We start from the raw sequence: 17,484 nt of genomic DNA, 5'->3' as shown, positions 1-17,484 counted from the left end.
CAGGGACCTATGCACCCTTCTGCACAGTTTTGAAATGGCGACGAAGATGTTTAGTGCTGACGATGCCATTATCAGCATGACTATTCCGGTGATTTACATGCTGGAACACATGTTAAACAGAATTCGGAGTCAGGTGGTGGCACAAGAGGAGGTGGAGGAAGTAGAGGTGGAGGAGTTGTATGCGGAAGGGCTAACATCTGCAAGGTCCAGACGGTCGGCAGCACCAAGGCGGCAGGCATGTGAGGGTGGGGGAGATGGTTTTACCAGGGCGCATGGTAGCAGCCAAACTAGTGAGGAAGGTGCAGGAGCCCAGGAAGAAGTGGAGGACGAACTGATGGAAGACTCATCAGATGAGGGAGACCTTGATCACATTTCTGTTGTGCGAGGTTGGGGGGAGAGGACAGAGGAAGGAAGCATGATTGTTACCTCGCCACCAACACAACAGGGACTTGGTGCTCCTGGATGCGCAACACACATGAGTGCCTTCTTGCTGCACTACCTGCAACATGACCCTCGAATTGTGAGAATTAGAAATAATCCTGACTACTGGGTTGCCACACTGTTAGATCCCCGGTACAAAAGTAAATTTGCAGAAATTATTCCTGCCATAGAAAGGTATGCACGCATGCAGGAGTATCAGCAGAGACTGTTGCAGAATCTTACATGTGCTTTTCCACAAAATACCAGTGGTGCACGTAGTGAATCTCACAGTTCCAACTTGCCAACCGTGGGACCGTCAAGTGTTCAGCACTCAAACCGTAACAGAACCACAGTATCTGCTGGTAACATCAATTTTGCGGAATCATTTCACCACTTTTTTAGCCCATCCTTTGCAAGGCCACAGGAGACAAGAAGTCGGACACATAGTCAACGCCTAGAGACGATGGTACAGGAGTATCTCCAAGTAAACATTGAAACCACGACTGTGTCACTGGACCCTTGCTCTTTTTGGGCTTCCAATCTGGATAAATGGCCGGAGCTAGCCACTTACGCCTTGGAGATCTTGTCATGCCCCGCAGCCAGCGTTCTGTCTGAACGTGTGTTCAGCGCTGCTGGTGGTGTGCTGACAGATAAGCGCATGCGGCTCTCCACTGATAATGTAGACAGACTCACGTTCATAAAGATGAACAAATCATGGATCCGAAACGACTTTTCTACCCCTGTGTCATCCTGGGGAGAATAAAAGCTTGATGATTGGTTAAAATCACCCTACCAACCGTTTTAAGCTTTCAAATTACTAATCATGTTTATCTGTATCTTGGCTGGAAAATAATTTGGGCTTTGTAGCAGTGTGCAGCACTGATTCTATTAAGCCATCTATAATAAGCTCCACCAGATTTAAAATTACTGATCATGTTTATCTGTATCTTGACTGGAAAATAATTTGGGCTTTGTAGCAGTGTGCAGCACTGATCCTATTAGGCCATCTATACTAAAGCTTCACCAGATTTAAAATTAATAATAATTTTTAGCTGCATCTAGCCCGGAAAATAATTTTGGGGCTCCGAGATGCGCAAGACACATAAGTGCCTTCTTGCTGCACTACTTGCAGCATGACCCTCATATTGTCAGAATTCGAAGTAATCATGACTACTGGGTTGCCACACTCTTAGATCCCCCAAACTTTTCGATCAACCTTTTCATTTTAATAAAGACCAAAAAAATGGTCATTTTTGAAATTATAAGCATTAGCAGGTTGTTAGAAACTGAAATCAAACAGTTTTCAACTCAAAACTTTATTCTAGGTGATGTTACATTTTCACATAGGACCCCTTGTTCGAAAGGAGCTTCTGAACTCTCTCGTCCATTGAATTTGTCAGGTTTTGGATGGTTTCTGCTTCAATTGTTTTTCATGAGGACAGAATACCCTCCCAGAGCTGTTGCTTAGATGTGAACTGCCTCCCGCCATCATAGACACTCCTTTTAATGATGCTCCAAAGGTTCTGAATGGGGTAGAGGTCAGGGGAGCATGGGGGTCACACCATAAGTTTGTCCCCTTTTATGCCCATATCAGCCAGAGATGCAGATGTTTTATGTGCAGCATGAGATGGTGCATTATCATGCAGAAAAATGATCTTGCTGTGAAATACATGGTTCTTCTTCTTGAACCATGGCAGGAAGTGCTGTTTGAGAAAATCCACATACATTATGGAGTTCATCTTTAGCGCCTTCAGGGATCCTAAAGGGGCCGACAATCTCTCTCCCCATGATTCCAGCCCAAAACATTACTCCACCTCCTCCTTGTTGGCGCTGTAGCCGTGTTTGCATGGGGTGTCCATCAACCAGCCATCCTCCACTCCATCCATCTGGACCATCGAGCGCTGCACGGCACTCATCCGTGAACAAAACAGTTTTGAAATCAGTCTTCATGTAATGTTTGGCCCACTGGAGCCGTTTCTGCTTGTGTGAAATGGATAGAGGAGGTCGACAGGATGGACCACATTGCCGTGGGGCAGGGCGACCAATATGCCCCTGAGATGGGCACGACAGTCCCTGTCCCTGGCTGGAGTGGGGGGAGGGAACACTGAGGAAGGGGAACCCTGTAGTGCAGGAGCAGGGAGGAAGCAGTTCCTGGGTGCATTGATAAGGGAGTATAAAAGGTGGGCACCATATTAGTTCAGTGCAGAGAAGTCTGAGCAGAAGTGACAGGGAGCAGGGGCTCTGCATGAGCTCTGCTCCAGATGCGGGCCTAGTAACACAGGCCCAGGCCTGGAAGAGGGACAAGAAAGGAAGAGGAGCGGAGAAGGCTCCAGGAACGAGGAACGAAGGGATCCCAGGGTTGCGGACGGGCGAGTCGCCACCGCATGCCCGAATCCACCTGCGTAGAGGGGTCAGGCCAAAGGGGGAGACCGGTCCCTGAAACTAGTGGAGGCGGGAAACGACCCTCAGCTAGAAACAGGAGGCTGTGACATTTTATGTGGCGCAGCCCCTCGCTACACCCGCTAGGAAGGCACCACATAGGGTCAGGGAAACTGGTGCCAAGTTTACCAAGAGGAGGCTCAAGGCAGCCAGACAGAAGCGTTGGTAAGAAAGGCCAGACAAAGGACAAACAAAGGGGGTCCTGTGAAGCGCTCCAAAGTTATCTGGGAGCTGTCTGAGCCCCTCACCTGGTGAGCACAGTACAACGTGGGCAGCCGTTACCTGCAGACGTGGTCTGGATAATAAGAACTGTGAGTAAAGGCCCTGGAATGCATCACTGACTCCGTGTCGTTACTGTTGCTGCCCTGCACCATCACCCCCATCCTCCGCATACACTGCCCGGAGGCTATACTCCTCCCGTGGGGAGTTATGCTACGCTCTGCTGCACCCACAACACCAGCCTCAGCGGTCTGCCCTGCAGCGGCGGTTCACTCTGACCGCAATCCACGGGTGGCGTAGTCGGACATTTAAACATCAAAACCACATAAATAGTTCCGCCACTGGTTTGACCGCCCTGAGCCACGGAACCGGGTCGCCGCCACGAAGACTACAACCACCAGCATCCACCAAAAAGGGTCCGGCTCCGGGTGTCCCAAGGCCCAGGGGGTGCGTCAGAACATTTTCATCACCTTTCACAATCACCAATGGGACAAGGCAGGGATGTCCTCTGTCCCCTCTATTATACATCCTAGTGACGGAGCACCTGCTCTCATCAATTCGCCATAACCCCAATATTAGGTGGATTGAGGTGGGAGGCACCGAATACAAGTGCTCTCTATTTGCTGATGATGTCCTAGTATATATCACTCAATCACATATATCCATCCATGCTGTTATGGCTGAAATAGATCACTTTGTTACATGGTCAAATTTTAAAATCAATGCAGCGAAGTCTGAGGCCCTCGATGTCTCCCTCCCCAAATCCATATAGGATTCCATCCAGTCCAACTTTCCCTTTGCCTGGCCCTCACAGGGTATCAAATACTTAGGAATTCCTATTCATAGAGACCTCTCCCATCTATGTTATCTTAATTTTGGGCCCTTTATTGAACAACTCCATACAGACCACGGTTGGCAAGTTAGAACAGTAAGATTCACTACGTGAACCACTGATGTTTTGTGGAAAAGCACATGTACACTGTGTTCCAAATTATTATGCAAAAAGTGTTTAGGAGTGATAAGGGAAGAATTTGTTTGTTTGTCAGTTAAACTCATTGATGGTGATGTGTGTCAGGGCTCTTTATATCACTGTAAGCAATTGCAGACACCTGTGCTAATTAGTTTGGCAGGTGTGTCCAATGAAAGGCAAGACTACTTAAGAAGGCTGGCTCACATTATTAAGCAGCCTACATTTTCTGCCAAAATGGGAAAGAAAAAGGATGTGTCGGCTGCTGAGAAGCAACAAATTGTGGAGTGTTTAGGTCAAGGCATAACTACAATCAACATTGTGCGATGATCAGGATGAAGTGTCTTGGCAATCAAGAAGTATGTAGCTGATTCACAGTACACACGTGTGCGTGCTGATAAGGGAAAATTGAGGACTCTTTCCTACAGGCAATTACGTCAGGTTAAAAGAGCAGCGGCAAAAAAGCCTTGTCATAGCAGCAGACAAGTTTTTGAAGCTGCTGGTGCCTCCAACGTCCCCCGAACAACAAGATGCAGGGTCCTTCAGAGGTTTGCAGCTGTGCATACGCCATCCTGTCGACCTCCTCTATCCACTTCACACAAGCAGAAACGGCTCCAGTAGGCCAAACATTACATGAAGACTGATTTCAAAACTGTTTTGTTCACGGATGAGTGCCATGCAGCGCTCGATGGTCCAGATGGATGGAGTGGAGGATGGCTGGTTGATGGACACCCCACGCAAACACGGCTACAGCGCCAACAAGGAGGAGGTGGAGTAATGTTTTGGGCTGGAATCATGGGGAGAGAGATTGTCGGACCCTTTAGGATCCCTGAAGGCGCTAAAGATGAACTCCATAATGTATGTGGATTTTCTCAAACAGCACTTCCTGCCATGGTTCAAGAAGAAGAACCGTGTATTTCACAGCAAGATCATTTTTTTGCATGATAATGCACCATCTCATGCTGCACATAAAACATCTGCATCTCTGGCTGATATGGGCATAAAAGGGGACAAACTTATGGTGTGACCCCCATGCTCCCCTGACCTCTACCCCATTCAGAACCTCTGGAGCATCATCAAAAGGAGTGTCTATGATGGCGGGAGGCAGTTCACATCTAAGCAACAGCTCTGGGAGGGTATTCTGTCCTCATGCAAAACAATTGAAGCAGAAACCATCCAAAACCTGACAAATTCAATGGACGAGAGAGTTCAGAAGCTCCTTTCGAACAAGGGGTCCTATGTGAAAATGTAACATCACCTAGAATAAAGTTTTGAGTTGAAAACTGTTTGATTTCAGTTTCTAATAACCTGCTAATGCTTATAATTTCAAAAATGACCATTTTTTTGGTCTTTATTAAAATGAAAAGGTTGATCGAAAAGTTTGGGGGATCTAAGAGTGTGGCAACCCAGTAGTCATGATTACTTCGAATTCTGACAATATGAGGGTCATGTTGCAGGTAGTGCAGCAAGAAGGCACTTATGTGTCTTGCGCATCTCGGAGCCCCAAAATTATTTTCCGGGCTAGATGCAGCTAAAAATTATTATTAATTTTAAATCTGGTGGAGCTTAGTATAGATGGCCTAATAGGATCAGTGCTGCACATTGCTACAAAGCCCAAATTATTTTCCAGTCAAGATACAGATAAACATGATCAGTAATTTTAAATCTGGTGGAGCTTATTATAGATGGCCTAATAGAATCAGTGCTGCACACTGCTACAAAGCCCAAATTATTTTCCAGCCAAGATACAGATAAACATGATTAGTAATTTGAAAGCTTAAAACGGTTGGTAGGGTGATTTTAACCAATCATCAAGCTTTTACTCTCCCCAGGATGACACAGGGGTAGAAAAGTCATTTAGGATCCATGATTTGTTCATCTTTATGAACGTGAGTCTGTCTACATTATCAGTGGAGAGCCGCGTGCGCTTATCTGTCAGCACACCACCAGCAGCGCTGAACACACGTTCAGACAGAACGCTGGCTGCGGGGCATGACAAGATCTCCAAGGCGTAAGTGGCTAGCTCCGGCCATTTATCCAGATTGGAAGCCCAAAAAGAGCAAGGGTACAGTGACACAGTCATGGCTTCAATGTTTACTTGGAGATACTCCTGTACCATCGTCTCTAGGCGTTGACTATGTGTCAGACTTCTTGTCTCCTGTGGCCTTGCAAAGGATGGGCTAAAAAAGTGGTGAAATGATTCCGCAAAATTGATGTTACCAGCAGATACTGTGGTTCTGCTACGGTTTGAGTGCTGAACACTTGACGGTCCCACGGTTGGCAAGTTGGAACTGTGAGATTCACTACGTGCACCACTGGTGTTTTGTGGAAAAGCACATGTAAGATTCTGCAACAGTCTCTGCTGATACTCCTGCATGCGTGCATACCTTTCTATGGCAGGAATAATTTCGGTAAATTTACTTTTGTACCGGGGATCTAACAGTGTGGCAACCCAGTAGTCAGGATTATTTCTAATTCTCACAATTCGAGGGTCATGTTGCAGGTAGTGCAGCAAGAAGGCACTCATGTGTGTTGCGCATCCAGGAGCACCAAGTCCCTGTTGTGTTGGTGGCGAGGTAACAATCATGCTTCCTTCCTCTGTCCTCTCCCCCCAACCTCGCACAACAGAAATGTGATCAAGGTCTCCCTCATCTGATGAGTCTTCCATCAGTTCGTCCTCCACTTCTTCCTGGGCTCCTGCACCTTCCTCACTAGTTTGGCTGCTACCATGCGCCCTGGTAAAACCATCTCCCCCACCCTCACATGCCTGCCGCCTTGGTGCTGCCGACCGTCTGGACCTTGCAGATGTTAGCCCTTCCGCATACAACTCCTCCTCCTCTACTTCCTCCACCTCCTCTTGTGCCACCACCTGACTCCGAATTCTGTTTAACATGTGCTCCAGCATGTAAATCACCGGAATAGTCATGCTGATAATGGCATCGTCAGCACTAAACATCTTCGTCGCCATTTCAAAACTGTGCAGAAGGGTGCATAGGTCCCTGATCTGAGTCCACTCCTCCAGCGTGATTTGCCCCACCTCTGGATCTCGTTGGCCCAGGCTATACGTCAGAACGTATTGCACCAGGGCTTGTCGGTGCTGCCACAGTCGCTGCAACATGTGCAGAGTTGAATTCCACCGGGTAGGCACATCGCATTTTAGCCGGTGAAGTGGCAGGCCCAACGACTTCTGTAGAGATGTAAGTCGCTGAGCTGCGGGATGCGAACGGCGGAAGTGAGCACACAGCGACCGTGCCCTATACAGAAGGCCATCTAGTCTGGGATAGTGGGCTAAAAATTGCTGGACAACCAGGTTCAACACGTGAGCCATACAAGGCACGTGTGTGACATTGCCCCGGCGAAGGGCCGCACCCAGGTTTGCAGCATTGTCGCACACGGCCTTCCCTGGTTTCAGGTCCAGTGGAGACAACCATTCATTAAATTGGTTCTCCAGAGCTGACCACAACTCCTCAGCTGTGTGACTCACATTTTCCAGACATTTCAAATAAAAACCGCCTGATGACGTTGAGCCCTACTGCCAGCATAGTAAGGAGGTGTGCAGGATCCCTTCTGCGCAGTTAGAAAGCTTGTGGCATGACCAGACAGGCTTTGGGTGCAGGTGGAAGACCGAGAGGAGGTTGAGGAGGCAGAAGCAGTGGAGGAACTTTGACAGAAAGAGGATTGATGCACTACTCGTGGGGACGGCAAGACTTGGACAGCAGCCCCTTGTCCTGCTGTCACCATAGTTACCCAGTGCCCAGTCAGCGACATGTAACGCCCCTGTCCATGCCTACTTGTCCAAGTGTCTGTGGTGAAATGCACCCTGTCACACACAGAGTTTCTCAAAGAAGCGGTGATGTTGTGTGCGACATGCTGGTGGAGCGCAGGCACACCTTTCTTTGAGAAGTAGTGCCGACTGGGCATCTGGTACTGGGGCACTGCGACGGACATAAGGTCTCGAAAATCCTCTGTGTCCACCAGGTGGAAAGGCAGCATTTCTGCTGCCAAGAGCTTGCAGATGGTGAAATTCAACCTCTTAGCTTTGTCATGGCTAGGAGGAAATGGTCTTTTACTTGTCCACATCTGAGGGACCGAGGGCTGGCTATTGGGCTTAGACGTGGTTGATAAGGGTGTCCCCGGCAAACTGCCGGTCTGTGAGGAAGATGCAGGCGGACATGTTAGGTTGCCTTGATCCAAAGGTGGTGCTATCGATGTCGGACAGCGCTCAACACCAGCTGGTGTTACCACCTCCAAAGAAAATGATGACCTGCCAATCACGCTGGCTGTTGCGGGTAAAGAGGTGGCAGGTCTGCGCCCCAAAACAGGTGTGACTGCTGTCCCCCCAGTCACAGAGGATGAAGAGGCCGCGGATGCACAAGATATGGCAGACGGTGGTTGGCCCGGCCGGCTAGGCCGCATTGTAGCACACTGAGCTTCCCACTGCAACTTATGCTTCATGTCCATGTGCCGGTTCATGCATGAGGTACTCAAACTATGTATTTTTTGGCCTCTACTTAGCTTTTGCTGACAAATGTTACAGATAACACGAGTTTGGTCATCTTTATCGATCTGAAAAAATGCCCAGGCTATGCAAGGCTTAGCACCCATGCGACCTGAAGAGCCACCACGACTTGTGGTCAGAGGCAGAGTTGTGTTTGAGGATGCAGTTGTTGACGTGCTTCCAGTACTACGTCTCTGTCCAGGAAGGCGCAACCTGACCTCGTCGTCACTAGCATCTTCCTCCACCTCCTCTGCTGACCTCATCTCTTGGCTGACTGTGGGTTGACAGTAAGTGGGATCTCCAACTTCATCATCATCACCCTGTGCGTTATCACACCCGTCGTCCTCAGATCCAACCTGTTCCTGCCCTGACAAAAAACTAAAGTTGTCGCTCCAATCAGGTATTTGAGTCTCATCATCGTCTTCCTCATTGTCTCCACCAACAGGAGTTACAGTTTGGGAATGAGGGTCTACATTATGGTCAGAACCTTCTGCGTCTGGTCCTGGATCCGACTCATAAAGATTCTGGGCATCAGTGCAGATCATTTCCTCGTCTGGATTCACAGAAGCGCTGGAGTCGACCTCTGATTCCCAGGCTATAGTATGAGTAAACACCTCTGCAGACTCAACCATCTGTTCTACCTCATACTCAGACGGGCAGCTGGAGATTTGGGAGCTGTGAGGAAGCAAGTGCGATTGGGGTGACACCTTTGAGGACTGGAGTATTTATGATGTTGAAGTTGATGTGGAGGAGAGCCCACATAAAGGAGCACTTGATATCCGTTGAAGCACCTGCTGTTTTTGTGCCTCATCTGGAATTTGTAGCGATTGGTGTGGCCGTAAGAAAGGGATCTTATCACATTGTCCGCTAAAAGAAGTAGACATTTTAGTTTGGCTGGAAGATGGTCTTTCTTCTGCAGATGTTACTGTTGCTTTAACACCTACCCCACGGACACAACCTTTTTTCCCCTTCCCAACACGCCTATTCCCCTTTCCACCAGCAGCAGGCCTTTTTCCACTCATTTTGGTGGTTAACTAATTCACATCTCTGGAGTTGTTTGCACAAAAAAACAATGGATGGGAACCGAGCAGAGCTGAGTGGCCAAACTGTGGCATTAGGCCAAAACTATTGGCTGGGTTAGATGCAGAAAAAAAATTATATTCAATTTGCAACCTGATGGAGGTCAGTATAGATGGACTAATAGAACAAGTCCCACACACAGCTAGAAGCCCAAATATTTTTTCAGAGGTAGATGCAGAAAAAAATTGTATTCAGTTTGCAACCTGATGGAGGTCAGTATAGATGGACTAATAGAACAAGTCCTACACACAGCTAGAAGCCCAAATATTTTTTCAGAGGTAGATGCAGAAAAAAAAATATATTCAGTTTGCAACCTGATGGAGGTCAGTATAGATGGACTAATAGAGAAAGTCCCACACACTGCTAGAAGGCCAAATATTTTTTCAGAGCTAGATGCAGATATAAATTATTTTTAATTTGCAACCTGATGGAGGTCAGTATAGATGGACTAATATAGAAAGTCCCACACACTGCTAGAAGGCCAAATATTTTTTCAGAGCTAGATGCAGAAAAAAATTATATTCAGTTTGCAACCTGATGGAGGTCAGTATAGATGGACTAATAGAACAAGTCCTACACACAGCTAGAAGCCCAAATATTTTTTCAGAGGTAGATGCAGAAAAAAATATATTCAGTTTGCAACCTGATGGAGGTCTGTATAGATGGATTAATAGAACAAGTCCCACACACAGCTAGAAGCCCAAATATTTTTTCAGAGGTAGATGCAGAAAAAAATTATATTCAGTTTGCAACCTGATGGAGGTCTGTATAGATGGATTAATAGAACAAGTCCCACACACAGCTAGAAGCCCAATATTTTTTCAGAGGTAGATGCAGAAAAAAAATATATTCAGCTTGCAACCTGATGGAGGTCAGTATAGATGGACTAATAGAGAAAGTCCCACACACTGCTAGAAGGCCAAATATTTTTTCAGAGCTAGATGCAGACAAAAAATTATTTTTAATTTGCAACCTGATGGAGGTCAGTATAGATGGACTAATAGAGAAAGTCCCACACACTGCTAGAAGGCCAAATATTTTTTCAGAGCTAGATGCAGATATAAATTATTTTTAATTTGCAACCTGATGGAGGTCAGTATTGATGGACTAATAGAGAAAGTCCCACACACTGCTAGAAGGCCAAATATTTTTTCAGAGCTAGATGCAGACAAAAAATTATTTTGAATTTGCAACCTGATGGAGGTCAGTATAGATGGACTAATAGAGAAAGTCCCACACACTGCTAGAAGGCCAAATATTTTTTCAGAGCTAGATGCAGATAAAAATTATTTTTAATTTGCAACCTGATGGAGGTCAGTATAGATGGACTAATAGAGAAAGTCCCACACACTGCTAGAAGGCCAAATATTTTTTCAGAGCTAGATGCAGAAAAAAATTATATTCAGTTTGCAACCTGATGGAGGTCAGTATAGATGGACTAATAGAACAAGTCCCACACACAGCTAGAAGCCCAAATATTTTTTCAGAGGTAGATGCAGAAAAAAATTATATTCAGTTTGCAACCTGATGGAGGTCTGTATAGATGGATTAATAGAACAAGTCCCACAGACAGCTAGAAGCCCAATATTTTTTCAGAGGTAGATGCAGAAAAAAAATATATTCAGTTTGCAACCTGATGGAGGTCAGTATAGATGGACTAATAGAGAAAGTCCCACACACTGCTAGAAGGCCAAATATTTTTTCAGAGCTAGATGCAGACAAAAAATTATTTTTAATTTGCAACCTGATGGAGGTCAGTATAGATGGACTAATAGAGAAAGTCCCACACACTGCTAGAAGGCCAAATATTTTTTCAGAGCTAGATGCAGATAGAAATTATTTTTAATTTGCAACCTGATGGAGGTCAGTATAGATGGACTAATAGAGAAAGTCCCACACACTGCTAGAAGGCCAAATATTTTTTCAGAGCTGGATGCAGACAAAAAATTATTTTGAATTTGCAACCTGATGGAGGTCAGTATAGATGGACTAAGAGAGAAAGTCCCACACACTGCTAGAAGGCCAAATATTTTTTCAGAGCTAGATGCAGATAAAAATTATTTTTAATTTGCAACCTGATGGAGGTCAGTATAGATGGACTAATAGAGAAAGTCCCACACACTGCTAGAAGGCCAAATACTTTTTCAGAGCTAGATGCAGAAAAAAATTATATTCAGTTTGCAACCTGATGGAGGTCAGTATAGATGGACTAATAGAACAAGTCCCACACACAGCTAGAAGCCCAAATATTTTTTCAGAGGTAGATGCAGAAAAAAATTATATTCAGTTTGCAACCTGATGGAGGTCTGTATAGATGGATTAATAGAACAAGTCCCACACACAGCTAGAAGCCCAAATATTTTTTCAGAGGTAGATGCAGAAAAAAATTATATTCAGTTTGCAACCTGATGGAGGTCTGTATAGATGGACTAATAGAGAAAGTCCCACACACTGCTAGAAGGCCAAATATTTTTTCAGAGCTAGATGCAGACAAAAAAATTATTTTTAATTTGCAACCTGATGGAGGTCAGTATAGATGGACTAATAGAGAAAGTCCCACACACTGCTAGAAGGCCAATTATTTTTTCAGAGCTAGATGCAGATATAAATTATTTTTAATTTGCAACCTGATGGAGGTCAGTATAGATGGACTAATAGAGAAAGTCCCACACACTGCTAGAAGGCCAAATATTTTTTCAGAGCTAGATGCAGATATAAATTATTTTTAATTTGCAACCTGATGGAGGTCAGTATAGATGGACTAATAGAGAAAGTCCCACACACTGCTAGAGGGCCAAATATTTTTTCAGAGCTAGATGCAGACAAAAAATTATATTCAATTTGCAACCTGATGGAGGTCAGTATAGATGGACTAATAGAATGATGCTATGCCCAAAAGATTTTACTTCACTAGGTGCAGTAAAAAAATTGGTATTCTATACACTGGTGGTATATCTTGCAACACAGATAGGCTACTCCACTGACTAACACACTCTGCAATAGGCCAAAAAGGATTAGCTTTGCTAGATTCAGCCAAATGCTGTGAAAAAAACTTGCACAGCACTGGCACAGACCTGCCTGGCAAAAACTGATAGGAACTGATGTAACCTAGTCCTGAAAAGGACTGCAATTACAATTAGTCTTTACTCCCACAATCTATCTATTTAAGAGCACAGACCTGCCTGATAAAAGTCATAGGAAATGCTGTACCTAGTCCTTAAAAGGACTGCAATCACAACTATTCCCTACTCCCAAGCTATCTGTAGATTTGTGCGAAAATTGGCTTGAAATTAACAAGGTATAGCGCACACAGCAACAGCGGTGCCGTCTAACACGCAGCTGCAGCAGTGAGAAAATGGTGGCGACAGGGAAAATGGCTTGGTCTTATAGGGCAAGGACATGTGACATACACTGCCAATGACACATGCCCTTGCTTGTGTGAAAAAAAGCACTTCGCTCCGTGTGTGCACTGCTGATAGGCTGACAGATTGCACCTCCCCACTGTAAATGCGGGAAAGAGAAAAAAAAATGGAGATCTTCATTATTCCTGCAGAGATCCATCCCCTGCCCCTCCCCCCACCCCGCTGTACACTCAAACTGCGTATTAATATTCATTTTCATCATCACTGAGAAAAAATCCAGTTATGATTTTGGTGCAGTTATCGAACATAACCTCGAACAGCCGAATTTTTCTCAAATCGTTCGTGTTCGGCGAACGGCTCGAACACCGCCCAAAACAGCTCGAATTTGAGATTGGCGAACAGTTCGAGTCGAACAACGCTCATCTCTAGTAGATATACCTTTGGCCTCTGACATTTTAAACTGATTCAGAATCAAATTAATTTTTGCACTTTGGTTTAGAAGAAAACTTCCATCTTCCTCTCTCTGGATTTGGATTCCTAGATAATATGTCACACTTCCAAGGTCTTTTTTTTCAAAGTGCTGATTCAGAATTTCAGTCATTTTTCCAATTTCTGCGTCGTCTTGATGAACAACAATCACGTCGTCCACATATAAGAGAATATACATCCACTTTCCATCTGTATATTTTGTGTATAAGCACGGATCTGCTTGACCTCTTTTAAATCCTTCTTCCAACAAGACTTTATTCATCTTGGTGTTCCATGCTCTTGCTGATTGCTTAAGACCATAGAGAGATTTTTGTAGTTTGCAAACAAGATTCTCTTCACCTCTTTTTACATAACCTTCAGGTTGAGTCATGTATAAGTCCTCCTCAATGTCACCATTTAGAAAGGCAGTTTTTATATCCAAATGCCTGACAAACATCTTTTGTACAGCAGCTACAGCTAACAAAGCTCTGAACGTGGTCTGTTTAGCGACTGGAGCAAATGTAGCATCGTAATCTTCGCCATACTTTTGAGAATATCCTTTTGCGACCAACCTTACTTTGAATCTGTGGACTTTACCTTCAGAGTCATATTTGGTTTTGAAGACCCACTTGCACTTGATTGCCTTTTTGCCCTGTGGTAGCTTGGTGAGTTTCCAAGTTTGGAGTTGATGAAGCGATTTGATTTCCTCATTAGCGGCATCGATCCACTTTGTTCTTTCATGGACAGGTAGTGCTTGCATTTCATCCCATGACTGCGGCTCTGATTCAGGTAGTGTCTTGACAATGTAGGATAGACGTTTAGCTGGTATACCTTTATTTGATCTTGACGATCTCCTGATTTCAGATTCACCTGATTTTTCTGTTGTTCCTTCATTAGTTGAAGAATCCAGCCAGACCTCTACATCCTCTTTGTTGCTGTCTTGTAATTGTGACTTCAGCTGGACTACTGGCGTGATGTCACAAAACTTGGGTGATACAAAGTTCTCATCAATCACTACGTCTCTACTTATTGTGACCTTGTTTGTTTCTGGGTGTAGAATCCTATAACCTTTCTGGGTTTCGCTGTAGCCTACCAGGATACCTTCATTAGCGTGAGATTCCCACTTAGTTCGCTTTTCTTTGGGAACATGTACAAATGCTTTACTTCCGAATATTCTTATGTGATGTAGTTTTGGCTTTCTGCTATTCCATTGCTCAAATGGAGTTTTCTCTGTAGCTTTACCTGGTAGTCTGTTCTGAAAATAGCAAGCTGTCATGATTGCTTCACCCCAATATGCTGTGGGCAGATTTGCATCAAATAACATGCTTCTTCCACTTTCACATAGTGTTCGGTTCCTTCTTTCCGCGACACCATTTTGCTCTGGGTTGTATGGTACAGTGGTCTGAAATAGGATTCCATTTTTCTTTAAAATGCTCTGTGTCTCATTACTTGTATATTCAGTCCCATTATCTGCACGCAGAATCTTTGGCATTCTTCCAAATTTATTATATACTTCAGCTAGGTATATTTCAAGTTTCTCTGGAACTTCCTTCTTGCTGTGAAGCAGGTGGACAACTGTATATCTTGAATGATCATAAATAAATGTGAGAAAATATCTCTTCTTCCCTGGAGTCAGAGTGCTCATTGGACCACAGACATCTGTGTGTATTAGATCTAGTGGCTGTGCTGTTGTTGTACTAATTCTCTTAGGAAAAGCTTTCCTAGACATTTTCCCTTTGATGCAGCTAGTACACTTCATTGTCTGGTTACATAGATCAATTGTAATATCCTCAGCTGGTTGCTTTTGGACTAACTTTCTTATTGCTTCTGGGTCTCTGTGTGCCAGATGCCTATGCCACACATGAATACAGTTTTTATGCTCTTCTTGTTGCGCTGTATACACACACTCTTTGCATTTCAGCTGATAAAGTTCATCTGTGATGTTTCCCTCTGCTAGTGTGTGACCTTCCTTTGAGATGATGCAGTTATCATGCTTAAATGTAACTTCATTTCCTTGTTTTGTGAGTTTCTTCACAGATAGTAGATTACTTTCAAGACTAGGCACATACAGCAGATCCTTTACTGGGATCTTCCTGCTTTGTTTTGGTGAGATTTGACAATCAATATAACCATCTCCTATGCCTTCTGAAGTCATGTACTGACCATTAGCCATAATCACTTTCTCTGATTTACTTTGGTCAAGCTTAGAAAAGAAGTCTCTGTTATTAGTCATGTGACTAGTTGCTCCAGAGTCTATACACCATGCATGCTTTGATGTATTTGCACTGACAGTAAATGCAGTTTCAGTATTCACAGAATCATTTTCTCCAGATACAGCACTTTTAACCCTTTGATGACTGCTTTGCTTTTTCAGCTGAATCATTCTAGCTTTCCAGACTCTGCAGTCAGCTTTCAAATGTCCTGATTTCTTGCAAACAAAACATTCACGTGTTTCTTTTATGTGCTTCCTGTTATCAGCTAGGTTTTGTGTCTGTAAAGCAGATTCTGTGTTGCATATCCTACTGTTTATACCTTCTGCCTTTCACTTATATTCATCTATGAGCTTCCCCCTGACATACTCCAGTGTAAGCTCATCATCTGGACGCGCATCTAGTGCGGTTACAAGCGTATCATAGTTCTCTGGAAGGCCACTAAGCAGTAATGCGGCCACATGAAAGTCCTTTAGATCTTCCCCAATGCCTCTCAGGCGTTCTACAACTTCCAGAACACTTCTTATGTAATCCTGCATATTCTGGCCTTTCTGTAGCTTAGACTGGTACAGCTTTCTCATGAGATAGAGCTTATTGCTTAAATTTATCCTCTCATGTACCTTTTGCAACTGCTCCCACATTTCCTTTGCAGTATTACATTTACACACATGCACAATCTGGTCATCATCTATACTGAGTGATATGGTACTTTGTGCTTTCTGATCCATCTCTATCCACTCCTGTGGCACTGGCTCAGGTTTAAACTCCTGTGTGTATTTCCACGTACCTTCTCTTATCAGCAGCATTTTCACTTTGAATTTCCAGGATTGATAATTCTGGTTAGTGAGACTTGGCACTGTAAATTTCATGGAGCTGCTGCTGGTGGCCATCTTTGCTTCTTCTCAGTTTGCTGTCTTTCTTTCTTTTCTTTCCTCTATGTTCTGGGGATCTGTGACTCTGGGAACTCTGGGGACTCTGGTACATCTGGTACATCTGGGCCCATAACCTGTTAGCAGAGGATTAATCCGCGTGACATCCAGAGTTTAGAACACAGAATGTAGGTTTATTCATATCCAGCATAGGCACAGCATGGAGTCTGGTGTTACTGCAGCATGAGGAAAAACAAAACATATAACAACAATACAGGAAGAGAATGAGGGGGCATCCTGTCTGTGTGAGGTTTTTTTTTTTTTTAAAACACAACTTTGTTAACAACCTCACAATATGCACAACATATGAAACAGCACACAGTAGTTGTTGCAATACACATACAGATTAATATGTATTATATCAACAGTTATAATTATTAACTATGATAGAATCTCTAAAATTCTAAAGTGGAGAAATTGACATGGGTAATCCATGATCATATGAATAGAATAACTGCCCCAGCCATACTGAGTAGTGATGAGCAAATACAGTTGAGTGAAATCGAATTTTTCTTGAATATTACAAAAATCTGCTTTTTGGAGATCTGAATTACAGAAATCTGCATCTCCCAAAATAAGGATTTCTTTGTAGTTTGTCCTCGTGACATTTTGTTATCACTGCCACGAGGGCAAAATCTCCAAGCCTCTTCATGCTAGGTTGGAATTATACAAAGGATGGTTCAGCACATCTAGCAGTGGGCAGAGAGGTCAATTTTTTATCCTTTTGATGACCCTTTATAATTCAGCAAAATGAAGCCTAGCAGCCGATAAGCGTGGCAAATGCAGATTTTCATAATATTCAAATGGGTTTTTAGACATAAATAATGAGTCTATTAGGCAGGGTAACACAAAGCTTCTTATAGTCACTTGTACTGTACTATTGGTTGTTGCA

This window comes from Phyllobates terribilis, unplaced genomic scaffold, assembly GCF_046119375.1.
Source record: "Phyllobates terribilis strain yellow unplaced genomic scaffold, ASM4611937v1 Scaffold_3__8_contigs__length_932513732, whole genome shotgun sequence".
Lineage (NCBI taxonomy): Eukaryota > Metazoa > Chordata > Amphibia > Anura > Dendrobatidae > Phyllobates > Phyllobates terribilis.
The sequence above is the reverse complement of the archived record's forward strand: the minus strand, read 5'-3'. Positions refer to the sequence as shown.